Raw genomic sequence first — 10,258 nt, 5'->3', positions numbered from 1 at the left:
GTTTTGCACCCTGTTGCAGTATCTTATAAATATTTCAGTTACTAGTTTAATGTAGTGTGAAGTAGAGAAGCACCCGCTGTATTGAGTGAGGGAAAGACCTATAAATATACATAAAATTTTCTTTAAAGTTTTAAAGAGTTTGGGGGAAAAAATGTATCTCTTCCTGTAAATGTAATAAAAACTATCTGGGTAGCTTTAGTGTATCTGCTGCTGACTTAGAATGTATTATTTTAGGAAATATTGAATTAAAGATTAACCTAGACATCCTTTAAACTTAAAGGTGATCGTTATTTGCAACTGATTTGTTTGTTTAAACATTTTAATTTTTAAATATTTTTAGATAATTAAATTTTTTACATTGACCTTCTATTTCATCTTGAATCTAACCCAATGGAAGTCCTTATTCTTCAGAATCTGACATTTAAAGTGGTGATAATTACACATCGTAAGTAACACTGAACAAAGTGCTAAAGGATTACATATATACATGCATGCACACACACACACACACACACTCAATAAAACGATACTATTATTGAACACTTATTCTATTTCCAGTATCGTTCTATTGCTTTAGGAGATACAAAATTAAAATGACATGCTCCCTTCTTTTAAAGAGCATATTATCCAGATAAGTGAATTAGACTTTAAAAGATGAGGGAAACTATATTAAGTAGAGGAAAATGGAGACAGCATTTCAGGTGGAGGAGATTAAAATAAATATGGTGTATCTTCTCCTGTGAAAGGGCTTATTGTCAAATAAGTAAATTATGCTTTAAAATATAAGTAGGATACTAATTACTGGACTGTAATGGAATATTTCAGCTGTAAGGAAAAGCATTAACAAAAATGTGGAGATGTTAATACGAATGCCATGTATGAGATATTTATTGGTTTATTTGAATAGATTTTTGTTGGGGTATAGCAGGAAACATGGTGAGATGACTCAGCTTTCTAAAGCTTTGAAAATTGAGCAGAAAAAGTTGGAGTTGATTGCAAAGCAATATTGATTTCTTGTAGGTTTTTGATGAAAGAATTAACAGTATTAAAGTCCAGGAAGATTTGCCTGGTAGTCATATGTAGGATGGACAAGAGAGATAGTGTTGGGAGAATCAAAAGACAGGAAGACTTGTTGGATTAGAGGTAAAAAAAGCCTAAACTAAAATTATAGTAATAAGGGGATTGCAAAATGGGAATGAAAGGGCAAATTCAAGAATTATTTTGAAGAAAAATACAATAAACCTTGGTGATATACTGAATACAGACACTGAAGGAAAGACAGGTGACTTCAAGAATTCTCATCTCAATCTTTGGAAAATGCCTAGATTATTTGCAAAATTGGTTGACTATAGACATTGAGTTGGTCTGGTATGGGGAGGATGACCAATTTGATTTTAGTTGTGCTGAGTTTGAGGTATGGCTATACATCCAGGTGGAACTCTCTCGTAGGCAGCTGGAAATACAGGATGGAGAGCTGATGAGCTTTAAGTGAGATTCAGATACATAGATGTTCAAGTTAATTCAAAGTCAGCAAAGGACTATACCGATAAAAGAGCACGGGGCTAGTTTTACAGTTATACAGATAATAACAACTGCACAGAGGATCATAAGTGTATGAATGACAGGTAATTCTTAATCCTTGAGCTATATGTAATTGAACTAAATATACTTATGTTCAATTGTGTTTATTTTTTTAAAAATCATCTTTCTGAATTGCACACTCATATTATTTCCTAGTTTATGTAATAATGATTTGCAAATGTTTTGTTCCTTTCATTTCTTTCTTAACCATAGTTTAACTCCATCCAATTTCAAAACCTCGCCACATCGTTTTACATTATGAAACCTTTTACATCTGAGCATAGAAAGCACAATACAGCCCTAACTAATATCCTGCTCATTAATGATTTGGAAGGTAACTAAAATTAATTACAGCTATGGAAGTCTTTTCCTTAGAAACCAATTCTTGAAGTACTTAATGTATGCTCAATTAAAAAAATATTTTTTGCAAAAATGTTCCTATAAAAGGGTTTCATCTTCAAGGAATTCATGGAAAAGACTCTGACAAGTACAGTTTTCTGGTAACTGACTATACTGCTGAACTGAATGAATAAGCATTTTCAGAACTCTAATGGAAACTGATGAATTCATAAAAGTGCTAACAAAAGATCAAGATAAAAAAATTAATTACATGGGACTGAGTGAACTGATGAGGATGATTATAATTTTTGTGACTTTCTGTTTGAATTAAAAAAAAAAAATCCCACAAGGACTCAGAGGCAAAAAATATACAAATCAATTTTCACTGCAAAGTAAAGGAGCTGTTACAGTGGAGGATTACGGGACTGAGTGTCAATATTATGACATAGTATGAGTGTGTTTCGTGTTTGATAATTGCAATCATTGTTGCTTTTGTTGTGGTCATCCATTTACAATGCTTGGTGTCAGCAAAGATACTGTGATGGTTCACAAAAATTGCTGAGGCTCTTGCTTTTAGCATTTCTTCATGGATTCAAAGAGATAACTTTTCCTGACAGTGTTAGAGAAGCAATATTATATTCCATGTGCAAAATAGTTAGAATTCAGGTGGTGATGGCAAAATACAGAGCAAAGATAATATTGTAAAAATAGTTTAAACTTCAGGTGAATTTGAACATCCCTTAAGGATTTCATATCTATGCATATATTATTGAATTTTAACATTTGTAATATTTGTATTATCAGGCTTGGTATGGTGGTTAGATTTAAAAACTGACACTCATTCTGCAATATTTCTGAATAGAAATCAGATGGTCGTTAATGCATTTGTTAATCAAAATGTGATCTTTTGCTGAAAAATTTGGGAATTTTTTTGTATTCCAGTGACATCAAGGCATTAACCAAATCTTACTTTTTGAATGCTCTCAATGTGCAAGAATTGACTTTACAGAGTACAAGATATAAGTATGCTAATAAGTGATGAAACAAAGTCTTTTTCTGTCCCTAGTGAAAATCAAGCAATTCCTCATTGACTTGAGAGTATAGAAACTACAAATAATATTCTTCTGTCACAGGTAACTGAATTAGAACATAGGAATTCCCTTTTCCTTTTTTTATGGGGTATGATAACAATTGAACACTGCAAAATGAGATAGAAGGGACTTGCTTGCAATCTTGCTCTAGCCTTCTGTGTGATCTTGGGCAGATCCCTGATCTATCTAAATCTCAGCTTTTAATAGTAATAATATTGTTCTTATCTCCGGTCATTTGTTGCAGTTCAAAATGAGATAACATAGCTACATTTGTTTCTATAATTGGCAAGTATGATGCAAAGGATATTATTGTTAGTAATTCTATATTTCATTTCTAATAGTTTTTATTTAATTTGTCTTATCTGGGGTAACTCAATTGGTTCTTTGGTGCCTTGTTTTAAACTCTTCTTTTAGTAGAAGGCAACTCTGCTTTTCAGAGACTTTTAGAGGTTCCCACATTTTGTCTGCTCCCACCAGAGATGTCTTCAAAACAGCATAATTTCAAAAGAATATGCATGCTTCATCCCTTTCTTTCCTGGATTTTAATCTGCTTTCAGCACAAGTATGAGAGCTCTTATAGCTAGCTCTCCTTAGGGCATTCCTGAATTAAACTAATAGTACCTTCATCTCCTAGAAATAGAGTGACCCTTGTAACTCTCAGTCCATTTAGATCCAGTTTCTAGAAGTATATTCTCATTTCTGGCTATTTGCTTTTGTGCTGGGGATAGTTATAACATCCACTTCCATGTTCTGCTTCTCAAGTAAGTGTCAGACACACCGGTGGCTCCATGATAACCCGTATTATCACTAACCTAGCCGGATCACCTATTCTGACCAAGTATGTCATTTAAACGTATCATTAAATTATATCCTTTAAGTGTAGTGAACAGTTGAACATGGCTGAAGTGGATGGTGATTCTTGGAAAAATCCGGAATTGTGGCTGAAAACATGGCTTATGGTTATTCTGTGAAGGGATTTAATGTATATGGATTTTTTTTTATGTAGCACTTACCTGCTTCTCATTTCTCCCCTAAACTATCCAGTCAGCATCAGCTGTCACTTGATTACTTAAAAAAAAAAAAAGAACAAATTTGGATTATGTAACCTTTCTTATTTGGAAGGACAATTTTATGTTCTCTTAAGAATTGTATAATATTTTATTCAATAAAATTTATAAACCCTTGGATCAATATTTAAAATAATGTATTTTCCCCACAAATAAAAAAAATAATATTGAAAATTTGAATATCAAATTTTAGATTTTTAAATTACTTTGGCACTTAAATTGAAAAGTAGTAATAGATCATTTGTTATTACATCCTCAGTTTAATTATATACCCATGAAAGGAAAAACAAAACCATAGTCAATATGTAAATAGTATATAGTGCTAAAAAGCTTTGTATTTTTCATGCTGAAATGTTTGTTTATACTTGATTTTGGAAATGGTTATATCTACTTTGTTTAAGACAAATTCCGTTAGAAAGCTGTTCAATTTCCCTATTACAACCAATTAAACCCCATATCTAAAATGAGGTGAAGAATTGCTGTGTCAACTAAATAATTAAGCAGAGTAAAGAAGAGCAGAAAATTCATAGTATCACAGTTACTACTGGTAAATTTTCAAACAAGATTTTTTTTGAATTTATGATGCCAATGAAAGCTGAGGATTATTATGATATAATAATGATGATGAAGATATCAACTTAGATTGAATTTAAATTCCTTTCCTTTGTAGGAAGGTCACTGCAGCTTAAGGAAGCAGCAAGAAAATAGTGTTCAAATGTGTGAAAGTATATAGCTCCTTGGCTCAAAATAATATGTAATAATATAAAAATCAGATGTAGTTTGCCTCTGCTATGAGAAAATGTTCAAATAAATTTTAAATTTTGCATAATACAGTAAAAAGTATTTCCTCAATGAGCAGATTTTTTCATATATTACCTAGATTATTTTCCTGATATAAGTCTCTAGAGTAAGAAATCTTTAGATTATGTGCTTTTAGCTAACATTTGTATAGCGCTGCATAGTTTGCAAAATGCTTTGCATATATTATCTCTCATGCTTAGTTTTCTTCTTCTTCTTCTTTAGAAATAAACCTTCAGCTCAGAGATTTAGCAACATGTCACCAAGTACAAAATATACATGTGGCTGTAACTCAAGTTTTATAATCCTCATACCTGTAGTCATTCTGTTAACGTAATTTTTAGGCACTAAAGTCAGACAAATATATTAATAATGATAATTATAAAGATAAAAAGCCTATCTAAAGGGCATCATAAAATTTTGAGAATACAAAATTAGTACCTGAAATGCCAATAGTGGAGCATAAGGCAATAGGTAATATATAGAGATTTGAAAAAAGTAAGCTTTGGGAGGAAAGTAAGCACTATGGAATTTCAGAAAGGAGAATAAACGTGAAGTGGGTGAACCAACGGAAAGGAAGAGGATTTTTCACTTAGTAGGAATAGCATAAACACAGACAGAGTGAGACAATTGGCCAGTCTACAGAATAGTTTGAATAAGGTTAAAAACATTGAGTCATATTATATAGAACGTTGAAATTCAGAGGCATAGAATGTTGTTAAACCTGATTCAGTAGCTAATAGAATTGATCGGTTCTAGAGAAGGCGAGTTCATGGTACAAAACTTAATGTGAAGATAGTTTGCAAAACAAAATAGAGAAAACAGGAAGCAAGTAAAAATTGAGTTCTAAAATCCACAATTCAGAACTGAAATGAAAGTGCATGGATGGGATAAAACAAAGAGGCATTATAAAAAAAAAGTTGATATGGCTTAAGCATATCACATTTGTTTGTATTTAAGGAAGGAGATTAAAAGAAGATTTAAGCCTCAAGAACTCAGAGAAGTGCTATATCATTTTAGAATGGAAAAAATTGTTAAGGAGAGCTAGTATGGAAGAAGTTGTTGGGTTTAGTTTTAATAATTTTATGCATGAGGTAATGGTGAGCTGCCTCAGTAGGAATATACAAAGATGAATGGAAATACTTTGAGTGAAAATATGGCTATAAATTAAGAGGGTTTTCTAATTATCAGCACAGGAGTTAAAGCCATGAGTGTGTTAGGTCATTAAAGAGGGAGGAAAGATCTGAGAGCCAAGATTTAGCCAAAAGGGATCTCCTGTTAGTGGGGCAGAGAGCAAATAATCAGGAGCACATATCACAGAAGTTAAAAGAGAAGATATCAAAGGGCTGGTGTTCAGTAAGAATTTTAGTAGAAGCTGCAAAATGATTAAGTGATAGTCTTAAGGAAAAAAGACAATGGATTCAAAAAAGACTTTTACAGAGATGGAAGCTTAGGGTTAAGGAGGTATTAGGTGTAGAGAAATAGGAGGATTATCATTTTAGATGTTTGGCCAGAAATTGAAAAAGAGTGAGAGGATAGGCAAAAAGAGCATCAGAATAACTCAAATATGTGTTAGATGCCCACTAGGTTTAAAACCTCATGCTAGAAAATTTGTAGGAGACACATGATAAATCAGAAACTCTATTTGCATGTACTCATTTACAATTGATAGAAGAGGGAAGATAGGTGCATTAATTTATAATGAGGAAGCCAGGCTATCATAGGTATGACCTGAAGCTCTTTGTGCTATAAATATGTAAAAAAGAGAGGGACACCTGAGTCATTCAAGTACTGACTGATTAAGCTTCTCTAACAAAGACAGGTAAAAATACAGTGCCTTGAATCAGAAAGCATTTATTCCTCTTAACTCCATAGTCTATAGGAGTGCAGTCCAAGGATGGTGGGGCACCTCTGTCATCCTCAACATGGGGCTTCTAATAGTCTGTAGTCATCACCATTTCCTAAAAGATGGAGAAGGAAAAGAGAGTACAGGGCAAATATCCTTAAAGAGAATTCTCAGAAGTTGTACACATCACTTCTGTTCATATTGCAGAGGTTCAAATTTAGTTGCATTCAAGGGAAGAAGGAAAGTATAGTTTTATTAGCTGGGCAGCAATGTTCCTAGTAAAACCCAGGCAAGACAATGAATACTGAGGGCTAGTCACTGGTCTCTACCTTAGATATTTACTCCAAGAAAAGATCAGGAAAACTACAACTAGATGATAGTATTGGAATTCAGTTGGAATTGAAGGGTGGGTGTAGAATTTGAATAGTGGAGAGGAGTAGAGAGTAGAGAATTACAGGTTAAAGGACAAGATGAGCAAAGAAATGCATAAGAATCAATATAGGATTTGGGGGGAAAGTGGCCAGAGCCTGGTGAGTAGGAGAAAAAGCAGTGGAACATAATCCTGGAATGGTATTTTGGAGCACAACGCAGAGGATCTCAAATTCCGTGCTTAAAAGTTTGTAGGTAGCCTGTAGACATGATTGAAGATTTGTTTTTAATAGAGTTGTATCATTTCGGAAATTAGTCTACATGAAAATTAACTGGGAAGCAGTACTTGGAGCTTATACATTTGGAATAAAAAGGGGAAAGACCAGCTGGGAGACTACTGCTACAGGATATGACAACCAGAACTGGCATTAATGCCAATGGAAATAAACAGGGAAGGAGGAGGGGAGGAAATGAAGGAGTCTTTCTGTAGGTAGACTGATATAAATTGACAACTGTTTGGAGGTCAGTGTTGTGGAGAAAAGGAATGTAAAAGAACTGAAGTTGACTCTAAAGTGTTCAGGATAAGTGAACCAAGGACTAGGGGCAAGACCTTTGCAGTTGTTGTTAGGGAATGCCAGCAGGTGATGCTATTGACAGAAATGGAGAAGCCAATAAAAGGGCAGCATTAGGAAGAAAGATTAAGAGTTCATATTGGACATATTAATATCAAAAAGTCTACTGTCAGGCCATTGGAAATTCACTTAAGGTCTAGAGAGTGATTAGGGTGAAATATATAGATTTGAAATGACTGAAATATTTTTTTATGGGCAGAAAAAACATGGAGGCCAATAGAATTTTTAAAAGTGGTAAATCTGAAGAATTGGAAGGAAGGGATAGATACTGAAGCAAGATCTGTTGGAAATAGAAAGGATAGAGTTAACATAGCAGTTAATCTTAGAGGGGAGAGGTGATTCCGTTTAGAAAAAACCAGAGGATGAAACTAGAATCAGAGCTGTGTTGACTTAAACGTGAGGGAGATAAAGAAGACAAAGGGCACAGCAGTACAAGGCCAGTGCAGTATGTGTGTGGGGTGAGTGCAGGATGGCGGTAACTCACTTTACCACGATTAGGAGGATGTTAATGAATCAAATGGAGAGAGAAGAAAAGCTTTCTGAGTGTCACCATGAAGAGCAAATTCAAGTTAAATAACATGTTTGTTGGCTAGTTCTGCCTCTTTTGGGTACACTGGAAATCTTCTCTAAGGAAAAAGCAGACAAAGTGGAGAATGTGAAAGGTGTACATAATTTGAATTTCAGTATTAGTTTGCCATGCATTTTTTCCTTTTGTTCAATTAAGTTATACAGGACTCCCTCACTGCAGTAGATATTAGTCTCTTGAAAGCAGTGCCAGTGTTTCCAGATTCTTCCTCCTTATTTCCCTCCATTTTCCCGTTCCTTCCTTCCTTCCTTCCTTTTTTCCTTCATTCCTTCCTGCCTTTCCTACCTTCCCAGAATTAAAAAAATATATGTATATTTTTATATGTACATGTATAAATACATACATATATGGAAAAGGAGGGCAGAATCCTGCATATTTATACTTCCACCTCCCCAACCCCTATCACTACATCTCCCTCCCCTCATTTCATGGAATCCCTTGAAGCACCTGTATAAAACTCAGAGGCTCATGGAATTCTATGTGAAGACGAGTGATCTTGATCAGCCAAATTATACCTTCTCAATATCTGTAGTTATGTTTCTAGGATTTATGATGTACAAACACTAATTCCAGCTCTTACAGACCAGCTTTGTGTTTATAGCTGATATACTCTCAAGAGTGGGAAAAGAACAGTTTAATTATCAAGGAATCAAAATAAGAGTCTGAATATGTAACTATAGGCAAAGTCACATTTCAAAATATTTATTGTTTAAAAACAGAGTTTATATAACTTGTCCAAGGGCATGGAGCTGCATGGTCCAGCTGCGGAGCCTGTGATCTGACCACTAGATCACATTGCTTCTGATGATCAATGAATTGTTTAGATAGTTAATTGAAAATGGTAATATTTTTAAAGACAGTCTTGGGTAAAGATTGATGACCAACATTCTAATACTTCAAAATACTTTTTAAAATGTATATAACTATTTGCATTAGGGTAAAAGTAATAAGGGATTTAAATAAAAATGAAATGCTAAAACCAAAGCTAGTTCTACTTCAGTCAGACATAACAAATCAGATCAGAATGTTTAATTACTATCCAATCAACCTTTCTGTTCAGTGTGTCAGTTTAACTTAGAGAACCAAACAAAACATTCCTTTGTTTGTCAAGGGTAGGGTATTAAAACAAGGGTGTTCTAAAAATTGCAGTAGAAAGATGAAAATGGTTTGTTTGATCTTCAGAATTTTAATATGTCAGAAAGATTATTGTGAAAAAAATTGGGCTTTCTGAAGTGACAGATACATTATTCAAATAACTTTGATTGAATGCAAGATTTTTTAATGCTTTCATAAAGGGCACACACACTAATTTGGTTTATAAAAGAGTGGCTTTAAAATTTGAGATATTAGGGAAAATATTTTGTTAGTTTAGTAATTAGACTAAGCATTTTTAATTATGGCAGTGATATTTTTTAATAGTACCATTAACTGAAACATATATCTGGATTATAATTAGAATAAATTAATTTGTGTGTACACTTGACAATTTAAAAAGTTCTCAGTTTGAATTATTTGAGAGATGTTATTAATATTTCTAAAACCATCTATAACTGGCCTCAAAAATTAGATTGGTTTTCTTTGTCTTAAAACAGTGATTCAAATTAATTGTAGGTTTGAAACCAAATAATAAGTGGAAACCAATCAGTCTCAATATGCATTCCTGCTTCTAACACTGCTTTGATAGCCTGCATATCGCCATTCCCTCTGAAACCTATAATGATGTCAGAAGCATGTTATCAGAATGCAGTTCATTCTGATTCGGTTTTCTATTTAGATGTGAGTTTGTTACACATAAAGAAATAAATCCATCGTACTGTTTTCTTAGAGGTATAATTATTCACTGATCATTTAATCTCTGTCACTTTGGCAGTTTCTGTTATATCACAAAAAATTCTTGGGGTGATTTTGTATCATTTCTTCTGTCTTTAACAATTTTTCCACAGTTTTAA

General features: G+C 33.4%; 1 protein-coding gene across 9 annotated transcripts in view; it reads left to right on the top strand.

The window, feature by feature from the left end:
• The window catches only part of GRIK2 (glutamate ionotropic receptor kainate type subunit 2), a 640,648-nt gene that overhangs the window by 523,653 nt on the left and 106,737 nt on the right, over nt 1-10,258 (top strand). The window lies entirely within an intron of this gene.

Source organism: Balaenoptera borealis (genome assembly GCF_965194805.1).
Source record: "Balaenoptera borealis genome assembly, chromosome: 9".
NCBI lineage: Eukaryota > Metazoa > Chordata > Mammalia > Artiodactyla > Balaenopteridae > Balaenoptera > Balaenoptera borealis.
This window is presented reverse-complemented; position numbering and strand designations above follow the sequence as displayed.